Source organism: Siniperca chuatsi, linkage group LG20 (genome assembly GCF_020085105.1).
Source record: "Siniperca chuatsi isolate FFG_IHB_CAS linkage group LG20, ASM2008510v1, whole genome shotgun sequence".
In the NCBI taxonomy this organism is placed as follows: Eukaryota; Metazoa; Chordata; class Actinopteri; order Centrarchiformes; family Sinipercidae; genus Siniperca; species Siniperca chuatsi.
In genome coordinates this window covers 12,911,767-12,926,627 of record NC_058061.1, presented here as the reverse complement: position 1 = coordinate 12,926,627, position 14,861 = coordinate 12,911,767, and the positions used below count along the sequence as shown (strand labels likewise).

General features: G+C 38.9%; 1 protein-coding gene across 4 annotated transcripts in view; it reads left to right on the top strand.

The window, feature by feature from the left end:
* Positions 1 to 11,182, top strand: part of LOC122867547 (G protein-activated inward rectifier potassium channel 1-like) — a 31,500-nt gene extending 20,318 nt beyond the window's left edge. For 2 of the 4 annotated variants that reach the window (XR_006375948.1, XR_006375947.1), the window contains one exon: positions 7,258 to 11,182. The gene's annotated coding sequence lies outside the window, so the exon portion shown is untranslated. Of the gene's footprint in view, positions 1 to 1,418; positions 1,519 to 7,257 lie in introns of all 4 variants that reach the window. The other 2 variants (XR_006375946.1, XR_006375949.1) reach the window with 2 other exon arrangements.
* Positions 11,183 to 14,861: the final 3,679 nt, after the last annotated feature.

The window sequence follows — 14,861 nt, the reverse complement described above, 5'->3', positions numbered from 1 at the left end:
ATTAGCAAATATGCACCTCGGGAGCGGCTGCTGCTGCTTTGAATGTCTTCACAGGGTTTCCTTTGCTTTAAATGGAAGGAATCCTTTCCTTAGTGACTTTAGTGAAGAGGTAGTGAAGCAGACAGAATCATTTATGGTCTGAATCAAACTGCTACATGACTGAAAATGTATGAGCATGTTTGTGTCTCTTGTGGAAAGTGTGCTTGTCTAATAAATATTTGATTGATATTTTAATAAGTGAAAAGCACTGCTTGGGGAAGACATTCCTACTTAAATGTGTGACTTCATCTGTCTACGAATAGCACTAGACAAAAAGGATGAGATAAATATTTAAGGTTAAATGCTATGCTTGAGAGCCATGTTATTATTATTACAGGCTTCAGTGAAACAAAGATTAAAGAAAGAGTGATCATTTTTGATTAGTCTTTCAGTGACAAACTTAAGAATATGGTTACAGAAAAGAGGTGTCCTCTGTCTCCTTTTGATTCCTTGCAAAGCTGTAAACTCGAATTTATTTCAAGGTGTGTATTGTTCCTCATTCAGTCAAATAAAATTACACTCTTTTGTCATGCTCCCACACACTAGCTCTGCTACAAGCCTTGATTCAGGTGAGATCTTCAGTGAGTGACAAAGCCATTATTTTCCTGTCTTTGATATGTGGAAAAAATGCTGCTCCGGCACTTGACAACCTCGGCCAACTAAAACTAAACCTTTGATCTTCCAAAAGGCCTTGCATTGCTCACACATTTTGTCTTCATCATTTTAATTCATCTCCCCTCTCTGGATTACCTAAATAACACATTCAGTAAATACCATGTGGGATAAGAGATGCTCGAGAATGAAGACTCGTTCATGTCCCAGGAAATTTACATATTTTCAGAAAATTTACATATTTTCTGGGACACGACAATGTCTTAGCTGCTCTTCTTGATTTCCATCATCTTCACAACTTTTATATGGGAAGGTTTTGTCTGGACTGCGACACATGAGATGTCAGCTAATCATTGTTTGGTTCAGCTGGAAGGCTAAAAGTGTAATACTCTTCAGCACAACGAGAGGCAAACTATAAGACATGCACAAAAACATCTGCAAATGAGAAGCATCCAAATACTGAAAATACTACAGAAACACTGCTGGTTGCTTTTCAAACTTCTGTCTCCAACTTCCAGTCTCCCTCAGATTTATCAACCCACAGCATGTTGGTACCAAATTCAATCGGCTTTAATATTCTCTACCCGATCAGGATTTCCGAGCTCTGTTCAGGTGTATCCTATCAAATTAAATTGCTTCCAACACAAATAAGTTTGATTAGCTGTACGCACAGACTTATTCAGCACAGTGCTGTGACAGCTGATTGAGTGGTGGATGTTTCATGCACACTAAATTTGATAAATAATTCAAACTTTTATTATACCCAGATGCTAGGAAGCAATTCCCAGAAGAGCTGAGATGAGCTAACGCTGGCTGCTGGAGTGACTCTCTGAAGTGAGGAGGCTGCAAGTAAAGTGCTTCTTCAAGGTAGTGAAGAGCAACAAATAACACGTATGTTTTGACCTGCAGAGCCCCACGTTTGGTTTGAAGGCAGAAATAACATATTTTCATTCAAAATTCACATGGTATAGAAAGATGTGAAAATATATATGTCAGTAGTTCCCAACCTTTTTTGTGTGACGTACCCTCAGAGCCCTGTCAGATGAACTCCTTCGTTGACACCACCCGTCATGTTCTAAACATGTTCATTTGAATTGATTTTAAATTCTGCGTTTAACTATTAATGATATAACAGTGGATATAAAAATGGATGTTACAAAATGTTTTCATACAATTGTACTGTTAATGTCAATCTTTCCGCTGCATTCTTACAGCTACCACTTGGAGTGGCAGAAGCTGGCTTTTAGCTCATTAACGATACCCCTGCGGTACAAGTAGCCCTGTTTGAGGATCACTGACATAGGTTGTAGTTTATATCTGAAGGAAAATGAAAGTAAAGAAAACAACCAACAGTTATTTCTGAGGATTTTTGGACACAATACGCTCAGTGTCTCTCCAGTTTCTACATTTATGCAGTGTTTTTCTTGCCATTCATTGCACTACTGTTCTGCCCAACCAAATTCATTATTATACATATCCATCAGTATACTTCTGTTTATAGTAATGCCATCTGTATATAATGTCCATAGTACCACTTGTAAAATATTTTCATAATACTGCTCTATCCTGCATTTATGCACATATTTTATATCCTGCACTTGCTTATTGCACTTCTGGTTAGACCTAAACTGCATTTCACCTCGTACTTGTACATGTGTTATGACAATAAAGTTGAATCTAATCAAATCATGACTACAAGCGTTTGACTGCCAAACTGGAAGCTCTGAACAGATTTGCTTTCAGTGCAGCAGAATAATGACCAATAAAATGCTGTCTCGCACATTCGCCAGTTTCAAGAAAAAAACAGCAGCTGAGCAAACAAGCTCTCCAATCTGGCAAACACACAAATGTTGAGTGCACATGTCCCCGACTGGCCACAATGCCAGTCTGTCTTCTGGGAAAATGATGCAGTGCTAGCCAGGACGTAAGTTGTGCAGAAACTGCATCTGTGCCCCGAACTCCTGCCAGGCTGATTTACAGGCTCTGGGTGAGGTTAATCACTGCATGGTTGGGGACAAATTGGTAAGACCTTTCCTAGTCTTACTTGACATAGCAGATTATTCGCTTATCAGGGTAATAGCAGGCATTACAGCAGTAACTGCAAAACCAGCTCGATTTGTGGTACAGACATTTATTAATCAAAAAAATATTAATTTGCTCATTTATTTGGCCAGCAGTTTGGTGTGAAGCATACGTTACGTAAATCATGTGACATAAGTTAAACACGTGGTTAATGTGGAAACGGTCGCAGTTTGGTTAGGTTTAGGCAAAAAAACTACTTGGTTAGGCTTATTAAAAGATCATGGATAGGGTATAAATAAGTATGTTATGTAAGTCATGTAACTAACGTAAGTTAAGTTACCTAAATAATGTACGTATAACTTAAAACTTTAAACATGTCAACAATGACTTTTGGTTTCACACAGGACACGAACCCCGCTCTCCTGGTGAAAGTCCTTTGTTTGTTTGTACCATCGACCTACCCCACCACCTACAGAAGCTGACTTTCTCACTCTTTATAAAACGCCACCTGACTTCCTCCTTTGCTCCCGTCACAATTACCACGACCACTAGAGGTCGCATCCTACAGTAAACGTAAACATGGGTCGTAATAAGCTGCTTGCAGAGACGACCTAAATGGACGTTTTTCTGGTGAGGACAGTCTGATAAAAAGAGATTAAAGAAGTGAGAGATATGTGTGTGTGCACTTATTTTGAGCCTTTACCTAATGTCTTTCCCTCACACAGCAATTTGCAGTGACTTTATTACACCGGCTCCAGTATCCCACTCAATTGGGAGCAGTTCCAATCAATTAGCTCTGCATTATTTACCCAGCAAGTCCCTATGGGATTCACTCAGAAAACTGTAATTACTGTATCTGTCGTCCACTCCCTGGCAGGAAAACTGATTGCTAATACTATGATGATTCCCGCTTGGCACATACAATTTATTATTCGTTACTCTGTCCAGTTGAGGAGTTTCCTGTTGAAAATTGAATAAATTTTAATTAAAGAATAAGCATGAATAAATAAAAAAAACTGTCAAGCACACAGGACGTTTCAATCATAAGTGACATTTATTTTCAGGACACATTTTGTAAAAGTTACTGTGACTCTTTTTGATTTTGAAATGAAATTTAATTTTAATTGATAGCCTGCTCTCTGCTTCTTGTTGTTCACATAATCCTCCTGTACACTTGCACTGACCATCTGTGACTGGACTACCAGCAGTGCGTGTGTGTGTGTGTGTGTGTGTGTGTGTGTGTGTGTGTGTGTGCGTGCGTGTATGTGCGGGGGAGGTGATGAGGCTTGTACTTGAGGGAATACTATTAGTCCCCTGTTAGTGAGGGAGATTGCCATCTGTGGATACATAGCAAATTGTAATGTGTCCTGTCCTCTGGTATTAAGAAACATATGTGACAAAATTACTTGTGGGCAGTATATCCAGACACTTTTTTAGGTTTTGACATTATTTTACTTTTCACTCATTATTTGATTGCATTTTATTTTTTATAAAAAACCAAAGCAGAGCAGACTGACCTCTTTTAATAGAGGAAGCTAATGGATTAGTTATTGGTAAATATATTTTAAACAAGCAGCACATAAATCACAAAGCTTGAAAAATATTAAGCACAGAACATGGGTGGGGCGATACGTGGGCCCTTGTGTTCGCCCCATATCTGCTGTTGAGGTCAAGCCAAGTATTTTACACTTATTAAAACTTGCATTAAACTGATGTCCTCAGGGAGGTTCGGTGACCTTTTGTGGCAGTAAAGTGGGTCAAGTGATCTACTCACACCAGGTTTGAATGAAAATCTCATGGTCATGGTAATTATCAGCTGAAGAGGAGAGTGGCTTATATGTCAAAATGCCCTTGAGAAAAAAATGCTGCTTGCACAGTATGCTCATGTGAGTTTACAACAAGACAATATAGCAGCTGAGATGCTGTTAGAATAAAAAACGTCTTTTTCATGCTACATGCGTTGCCAGAGAGTGGTTACTTGCCATATGGCTCTATTGAACTGTGAGGTAATTGTTTCAAAGAGGCAGGTTTGTAGGATGAGCCGAAAATGGTTTGTAAGACCTGAATTGTGCAACCATGACCTACAGCACATATTCATGGTAAAACTTATAAAGCACAGTGTAAATCCTATGAATTGAATCAGCTGTCTTTCATAACCACTTCCATTATCCTGGAGACAAGTAAACTTGAGTTCAGTGTTGTGCTGCTTATTTGAAAGAGGTTTTACCTGACAGGAAAGGTTACTGCACTGATTGACTTTAGAGTGAAATTCTACTTAACATTCAAACATTTCTGTGTATTTCACAGATTGGCCTCTAATGGGATAGAATGAGCTCTAGCTCATTGCCTGCAGACTGATTTGCAGATGTTTGCAGCTCATAGATTTGCACTTTTATAGACAAGTGTGAGAGCACATATGCATGGTGTGCAAATATGCATATGTTGTCGTATTGTCTTATTTGGTTTGGTTTCTGGATCCATTTCTGTGCGTGTGCTGGACATGCACAGAAATGGATCCAGAAATATTATAATATTTTACTGGCTAATAAGATACATTCAGATATATCATGGGCATTAACACAGACCAGCCTGAGCAAGCACTGACCATTTGGTTAGGAATGATTTCCTACATTGAGTGGATTTACCTTTGACAGACTCAGCTCCAGTTTTGGGGCGGAGATGTTGCACCGCCCTCTCTCTCTCTCATCAGTATTCACAATGAGTCTTGTGTCCTGAAATGCACTTGATAAGACTTGCCATGCTCTAATTTACCACAGAGGGGAAACAGGCGGATGAAATTGCTCCTCAGACTATCATTCCCATGACAAATCAATATTCCACTAAAAAGTTGGTTGTTTGATTTTTTTTTCCAAGGGTGACCTTTTGAACTATTGCCAACAAAAAGCTGTGATGTGAAAACCTATTTGGTTAAAGCTATTGCACAGCTATAATAAGAGAGGTGGGTGCAGACTGCATATAGAAAACAAGTACTTCATTATTTTATCCACAGAAGAATTTGTTCAGTTTACCTTTACAGTTTACCTTTGCTGAATTCAGAAAATGCTGCAGTAGCCTAGGTAATACTATCCAGAGAAGATAGGTTTTTGGGTGGGTTTTTATTGGTTGTTTTGCAGCATGGTTTGCAGCTGGTGACCTTATATGAAGTGTCAAACATGAACAAACATCATTCAAGTTGAACAGTGGTAATTACCACCTGAACACAGATTTTCCATCCTTAGCAACTTAGCAACCACAGCGAGGCCCAGCAGGCCTGCAAGAGCAATGCTCACTATTTAAAGAGTTTGAAGGGTGGTGTCATCTTTTTAGCCTTTCCAAAACCAAAAACCCAAGAGCAAAAGTGTAAGGAATGACTTTAGCAATGTGTTATGTATCTGCAAATGTTAGCATGCCCGGCTAGCTAGCTTATTATTTACAGTAGCTAGTAACCAAGCGTTAAGGGGCACACCGTTAACTCGTATGCTACATAAGTTTGTGGGGTTACAGGTTACAGCCATATACTGTATAAAACAGGTTACAGTCCATTTCAGGACTATAGCACATCCACTGTGTAGAAGCCTGACCTGGATGCTATCAGAAAATTTAGGCTAACATTAGCAGCTCTGTCCTGCTCTTTAATTGGATTTGGGCAAGTTCACGACTCCAGCAACTCCAACCAAACTCACCTGAGATGGTGTTATGTTTGCCAGACACATAAATTAATCCTCATTTCCTAAAAGCCTTTTCTCTTGTAATGTTAAAAGTGAAAACTAGTGTGTGAGACCACAAACAAGTGTGTAAGTGAAGGGCCGAACACGGTTATGTTGGAACGAGATAACAGTCTGATCTTACATTTTTCCTTATCATACTTATAAATACTAGGACGAATTAGCTGTACATTGCAAAACAAGAACATTGCTACTTTTTTATTTCCTTCTACATGGATCATCATCTGGTGAGGACATGTGGCATTAGCCTCAGTCTTTTAGCATGAATCATGTACGCAGCCATCAACATATTTAAGACCCCCTTTTCTAAGATTACCGTTTTAAAATGACTCATGGAAACATTAAAAAGCCAGCCAGAGACAGTGTTTTAAAGCCACCTCATGGAGCTAACGTTTAACTTTATTAGCTAAAAGGTTACAGGTGATCAAATCTGTCAGTTGTCATTTCAGCCAGAAAAATTGACTGCCTCAAGGATTAAGTGTTTTAAAAATTTCTAAAAAATTTCAAGTGGTAAATCTGCCCCTGTTGTCAATGTAAACTGTATATGCTGTGCGAGAACGGAAAGCTTTACAGGCACACTACTAACTGACGCACCAATGAAAAATAATAAAGCAACATACTGGATTCACTACACCTTTTATGACAATCCTTAGCATGCTTATCTGTGGTAAAACCCACTACAGTGTATACACATATACATAAAATAAGCCTGCAGCTAAGCACCTTTTGCACACTGATAAGTAAATGAAAATGTTGTTTCACAGTGAGTGCAGCTATACAAAGAAAAATTATTTTGTTCTCTTCTGACTGTGAATTTAAAGTGAGCATTATATCTCTGTGTCCTGACCTTATGTTTCAGGGCATCGTTCACAACTCAGAGAGGTAATTCCTCACGTCAAGGGGGTCCTTCAGAGCTCAGCAGAGTGTTAGTAATATCTGTGACAGTCAAGACCCGGGATGTTCGCTGACTGACTTCTTCCTGTGGTGTCATTACCTGTGATTGGCAAGTGTGTCATCAACGTTATGACAAGTATGTCAGATATAAGTCAGTGACTCACACATACACATCTTGTTTTGACTGACTCCAGCAAATATGTGACTGCATTTCACATTTAGAGATGAATCTCATTACAGCTATCGACACATGCCCTTGGTGACAGACATGTACCTGTCTATCTCAGCTGTCAGAGCCGTGACATTTTTTTTAACCAATGTGTCCCATTTTTTCAGGATCAGTAGTCACATAATCTCAAGCAAGACCTCCTCCCTGTGTCTTTGTAAGCTGCACTAGACGAGAGCCTCAGTTCAAAAATAGAAAAATGGAAATACGGTGATATTGACACTAAAACACTGCGCTGACAGCGGGGATATGTGTTTACATTCAGGTAAACGTGATTGGACTAACTGTGCTGCTCCGCATCCTTTACCATCATGCTGTTGAAACAGTGTGTGGAGGCAGGTTACATTCATTTTCATTAACAGCAGACAAATTGTGTTTGGGAGGGACTTAATCAGATTGTGTGTTCTGTGGAGGTCTGTGGTTTCTTATACAACCTTGTGCTCCATCAATTGGGGGAATTTTTAGATTTGATTACTTGATTGATTTGATTACTCTGTGATTTAATCAACAGAATAACTACTAAGAAACTGGCACACTTGCTTAGCTGGTTGAGACTGCCCTCAATTTGGGCAGCTAATAGATACGAATGTATATAGATCTGTATGAACATGATGAAAAACTCATGAACATTTGCTCTACAAAGCTACAAAACCTACATGTTTACATACTTCAATCATATATTTATGACTGTTACCTTTTTATAATTCATATTGATTCTTGAATGCATATTTGCTCGTCTTGAACTTCCGTTTAATAATTGATTAAACTAAGAATCATATATATCAGACAAACTTAAATAAAATGCTCTGACAATAAAATGCAGCAGCAGCAGCAGCAAAGCTTTGAGGATGTTTTTATGAGCAAGATAATTGGATTGGCGTTGATTTTGTTTGTCCTCAAGGGACTTGACTCTCTTCTTACTGTAAAAGTGTGTATGAACATAACGCTCACATATTCCTATACACGTGAGGACTTGCAGTTGTTTTCTGCCTGATCTGAACCTAAAACTATACCTCTAATGATGACCTAATCATTGCCGATGTACAGTATATTTGTTTTCCTGTTCTTGGTTTATGTGAGGAGGGTTAGGGATTTTACTTGCCAGTGAGTATGTGCATCACATATGCAGCTCCCAGAATTCAATTCTGCTATGTGACAGACAAAGAATGGGAAAAGATCATAGACACAGTCAGGATAATATTTCTATTTTTGGAGGCAAAGTATGAGCTTAAATGTAATCATATAGTTGGTATCATGACCCTTCTTCTACAACAGCTTGTGTACGTGTGCCTTATGTTGGGAGACTGGAAACAAAGTATGTATATAACCTTTGCTTAATCAGGAAGTCTTATCAAGATTAGGGTCTCTTTTGAGAGAGAGACCTGAGCACAGCAGGGGAAACGTATACAGAGTGAAGACACACAGTACAACCAACAAGGTTCAATCCCGCTTCAACTGAAACACAAAAAGCATCAAAAACAAATCACAAATATCTCTCCAAATCTTTCCAAAACTAAGTTAAAAGTTTAATATCACTCAGTGGTTAAAATGTTTAAGTTCTAAAATCTTACCTACAGTCAAAGAACCTTTTGCATGCAAAACGTTACATAAATGATGAACTGGTCAAAAAATATAACAAGCCCACAGATGTAAAGGTGTTTAGTACGAATGAATCCTTAACAGCAAATCCTTAGGCTGAACTGAAACTGAAAGCACCATTGTGAGCTCAGCCATGATATACAATACATTACTTCCTGTTAAAAAACTCATTAAAAGATAGTGAAAGCCACATGATGTGGCAAATAGTTGTCTTCTGAGCTATTAACCTTATAAACAATGCTTACGTAGGCCTAATTTGGACCAAACTGAACATAATAGTTTGAACCATGCAACAGAAGCAGCACTAAATGCTACAGCGTGAAGCAGTCGCTCATTGATGTGCGTTTAAACAGTGATGCGATGGCAGAGGTTAGAAAAACAAGAGTCTACAGCCATGCTAGCGACTCTGTGAGACTAGCTTTGACCTAAATGCTAATGTTAGCATGGTAACATGCTCAGAATGACGATGCTAACATGCTCAACTTTAGCAGGTATAATGTCTACCATGTTCACTATCTTAGTTTAGTATGTTAACATACTAACAGTTGCTAGTTAGCACTAAACACAAAGTATGGTTGAGGCTGATGAGAATATCATTGGTTTTTGCAGGTATTTGGTCGTAAACCAAAGTATTGGATAAACTAAAATTTTGAACTGATGATGGCAGTAGAGTTAAAGTTAAGGGCTTACCAAAGTCATTACGAATTAACAGTATCAATCATTAAGTATCAGGCCACTATCAGTTAAACCACAAATTTGTTTTAGACAGCCATTTTTATGGAAAGCACAATAACCAAGTGTAAAGAGCTGGATTGATATGAATGTATATAAATGCAGGAAGTAGCATTCATGTAGTTTCAAATGTATGAACTACATAGTCAGTAACTACGAATCTTTGAGGTAAACTGAATGAAATCAGCAAAGTAATTCGTAATTTCCACCTTTACTTAGATAAACTTCTGTCTTGAATATAAACTTTCTTTCACCAACACGTTGGTAAAACAGAACCATGTAAAAGGAGAATGGCTCACAACCCAGTAAAAATGAGAGCTGAAATACTATTGCCACCACTGAATAAATACTACGAGGTCAGATGCTGAGGTCAGTCTGAAACAACTTTTCACAAGAAAGGGAATGAATCCCCCCCAAAACTCAAGGCACACTGCTTCACATTGCCCCATTTAAGTACTGATCTTCAAGGTCAAACAGGGTCAAACAATCACACACACATGTTGTTAATCATGTTGCCACAATACTTAAGGCTTTTGTACTTTTTGTACTGGGGGGATTAATTCCTTTTCTTGTGGACAGTATTTAGCCTGTCTGTGCATCAGGAGCACCTGCTTTTTGTTTCATCACTGTCAAATCCAAGTTGAGCATCATGTTTTTGTCACGTCTAAGTTTTGCAGAGTCATACATTTGGTAACATAACATTCATTAAGCTGAGTAATGTCCTTTTGTATTTCTATTATGTACAGACACTGACTCACCTCATCAGTATCTTCATTTTGTGTTTCTTGATTTCCCCAGGTATCCTTGCTGTCTCATTTCAAAAACAGCCATTTCTAAATAAAACAACAGTGTGCTGATTGTCTGAGGACGTTTTCAGAATTTTGCCTGCAGCGAATTTGTGCCTCAGCTGACCTTCTAGAGGTGCTCACATAGCATATCTCTGTTATTGTTTCAAGTTAAAATTCCCTGGTTCAGCTAAAGGAGTGAAAGGTCATGCTTCTTCCCCCAAGGCCTGAAGACACTTGGTGATGTATGTCCACTATTCAATTCCCGTGACTTATCACCATTTGCTGCAGCATGCTAATATCTTAATCACTATACCGGTGAGCACACAGACCTTGTGACATCCTTGAGAAAAGCTGCTTGGAAAGACAGGGCAAGATAAGATACCAAGAGGCTAAAAGAGAAAGGCAGAAAGTAATTTTAAAAGACTATATTTAATTTTGAGGAGCCAGTGGTCACCACACCTGATATGTGAATGGTACCAAAATCAACTCTGTGATTCTGTTATTGTTCTGTGCCGTGAAGTGCAATAAACCCTCTCTTTCTGAAGATTAAAATGTTTTTTTTGTTGATAGTGTCAGAGAGGTGCTCATTCCACTCTATTCTCACTCATTCTCTTTATATTAATTTGTGCACCCATTCACATTCATCAAGGAGGCAGAAGATTAGAAATACCAATAACAATGGTTTTAAAAATGGCATTTCACTGCTGCCTGAGTGGGTCACAGGTAAACAACAGTAAGAGTCCACAGCCATGTTAGCGGCTCTGTGAGGCTGTACTTTGTGCTTTGAGCTAAATGCTAACGTCAGCATGCTAACATGCTCACATTGACAACACTAACATGTTGGTGTTTAACAGGTATGATGTTTACCATTATGTTTTGAGATATTTCAGAGTGGACCAAAGTGGTGGACCAACATACCAACTGACATTGCTATCATTAGAGCCATGCTGCTAGCGTGGCTAATTTCAGGTTTGTATTAATGTATTGGACTAATCGACTACACTACTTGATTGTTAGCAGTAACGTGCAGTGATTTACTGATGATCCTGAACCTTAAAGCAGAGGCACCAAGGCACACTAAGAGGAAGAAAGACATGGCTAAGATAACAACAACACATGCACAGCACATTTACATGTCGCACGTGAATATATAAATGTTCAAACAAACACACACACTCCTTACACTCTTCTCTTCCGCCCTCGCTGAACTGGACCGCAGGATACAGATGAGACTTGAGATATAAAGAAACCAAATACATTTGGAGACTCTAGCACTTAGAGATGTTGTTTAAAAATGCATAAGCCATTAAAGTAAAACATGTTCTTTTGTACCTCCAACCTTGAGAAAGAAAATGTGTCTCACTCCTCTGGCCTGCGTTAGATAAGAGATGATTGCTCAAGCAAATCAACGGCTACAGCAGAATTTCAGCTGACACTGGTTTTGTCTCATTCCATCAAGAAAATCTATTTGTAAGGCCATGGTTCTGCAAGGTGGTAAAGTGAAAAACAAGGTGGATATGTCAGTGTAGTCAGGACCACTGCCATTGAGAGGGGACATAGCTTCTGACTGATAATGTAAGCAACTGGAACTGAAACGGGCACTGTGGATTGAACACTGGAACTGACTTGTAACTGCAATGACTATTGCAATGAGATAAGAACAATAATAAACAACAAACACAGTATAAAGTATAAAGTAGCAGAAAATGTCAAAACTCATGTAAAGTACAAGTACCTCAAAATTGTACTTAAGTACAGTACTTGAGTAAATGTTCTTAGTCACTTTCCACCACTGGCCTGGAGGCACATTCACACCATGTGGGTTTCAGGCAGTTTCGGAGCTCTATTAGTTCAGAAGTCAATTACAGGAGATGACCCCAAAACATTAGATTAATGAGATTAATGTTGACATCTGATACCCTGCAGTTGGTCATGCAACACAAGTGAAAATTAAGTGCAAAGAGTCTCAACTGATGCAAATGTTCAGCCATTTCTTCATTTGATAGTATGAACACTAAAGATGAAGGAAATGTTCCGAGCTGAAGTGGAATAGGATTTTTTTTGACACCCCCAGCTTCCTCTTCACTACAAGGAAACTACACATTTTCAAGCCAACAGATTTTGAGTATGTCAGACTCAAAAGACAGACTACAGGTGAAGAATCACTTTAAATTCTACAGTTTTGCTCAGATGATCTCATGAAGAACAGACAGTTGGAGATTTGTCCTAGATGCATCCTTCAGTGGTAATTACACAAAGGAATCAAGGCCAGCGTCATGAGATGAATGATCAGAGGGCTTAGCAGTGCTACTCACACACCATGAGCCTTAAGACAACAAGCTTGCATGTGTGGTTCTTATGTACAGCCAAGGTAAACAAACTGAGATGCTTTTGTGCACATGTACAGTATCTACGAGTGTTCATCCACACACACATAAAAGTGCACTCATGCAGAACACATACATGCACACTCTCAGGGTTAGCTCCTGTCAAGCTCTGCTCATTTGTGTGCACATAAAACACACAGTTTTCTCCAAGGCACATCGCACATGCATCATCTTGAACTTCAAACACATACAGAGCACATGGATGCACACCTGATCTCATGCTCTTCCTCTTCGCCCCCGGTAGTAATAATGAATGAAACATGAATGCTACATCTTTTCTCTGACAGAAGCAGCCACAGCTCCTTCTCCCGTTTGTCCTCACACAGAGATGCAGAAATCCTAGCGTCTCAATTTGCATGTTACATTATTGACAGTCATGCTGGGTCTGAGAGGTAAAATGGCAAAGTGGAGGTGAAGAAGTAGGACTCAAGTTGACATTCGCACCTGAATGTCTCATTACTGAAGTCCGGGTGAAGGAGAGGAAGGAGGTGGGGGAGAGAAAAAACTTGAGGGGACATCTCTTTCATCTTCTTCATGTGTTACACACTCATGCATGTGTGCACACACATACACACACTGCTTGTTAATAATGCAGCAGGTGCACAGTGTGCCATACATACTGATCACAGCAGAGGACAGTTCACCCCAAAATCAAAAATACACATTTTTCCTCTTACCTGTAGTGCTCTTTATCCATCTAGATTGTCTTGGTGTGAGTCGCAGAGTTTTGGAGATTTCGTGTCTGCATTTTTTTTATATAATGGGACAATATGGCTATCAGTAACTATCAGTAGAAAGAAAATAGTTACCACCAACTCTCACAAATAATTTACACTCTAACTGCATGCGGCTATTAGCGCTGGTGTTGGTGAATTGGACTTTTTTTGCAATGAGGCTCATATGCATAGAAAGGGGCCAATTTTGCACCAAATGCATGCATATTACCTAATTTAAATACATGCAAATAGCACCGAAGCACCGAGACGCTATTTGCTCGGCAGCGCAGTTGGGGGTTGTATTTCACCCTTTGTGGGTGCTTTGAGAATTACGGTTTATTTTGTCTTATTTGTGCAGGTTTAGTGGCCGCAAAAGCCGCGCAATCCTTTTGTGAATTCGTCCCATGTCTAAAATTGTTATTGGTCCTTACAAAGATAGGAATACAAGAACACATGCACGCACACTGAAATGCACACATACATGCCAATATTCTTTGACCTGTCAGCCATTGGTGCCTACATCTTTGCTTGTCATGCATGTCACAACTGTTTAGCATTAGTCTTCACGGATGTTTAAGTCGTAGTCCATGAATCATTTGTTGTATAATTGTATTTACTGCATATTTATATTCATACATAATATTCTGTACTATAATTTACAGGGTCTGCTGTATGGGCTCCCAGACTTACAACTTGCCAGGAAAGAAAAAATCCATTTGAACAAACTGGAACAAGTACTGTACTTTACTTGAGTATTTAAATTTCATGCAACTTTATATTTCGATTCTACTACATTTCAGAGGGAAATACTGTACTTTTTACTCCACTAAATGTATCTGACAGCTATGGTTAGTAGTTACTTTACAGATTTAGATTTTACAAACGAAATGTTATCATGAAATATGATGCTGTGCTATAGCTTAAGCTATCCAACAGTATATAAAGTAGTTAAAATGTGCTGCACCTCCCCCAGCTGTAACAATAAAATAAAAATGCTTACATGTTAAAGCATCAGTAATGATATTCCAATCTTGTGCGTCAGGAACAAAGGCAGAAGTAGCGTGAAGCTGCCTGAACTAACGCCAGGCTCCAGTACTTTTATTTTTAACCTTAACCGAGTT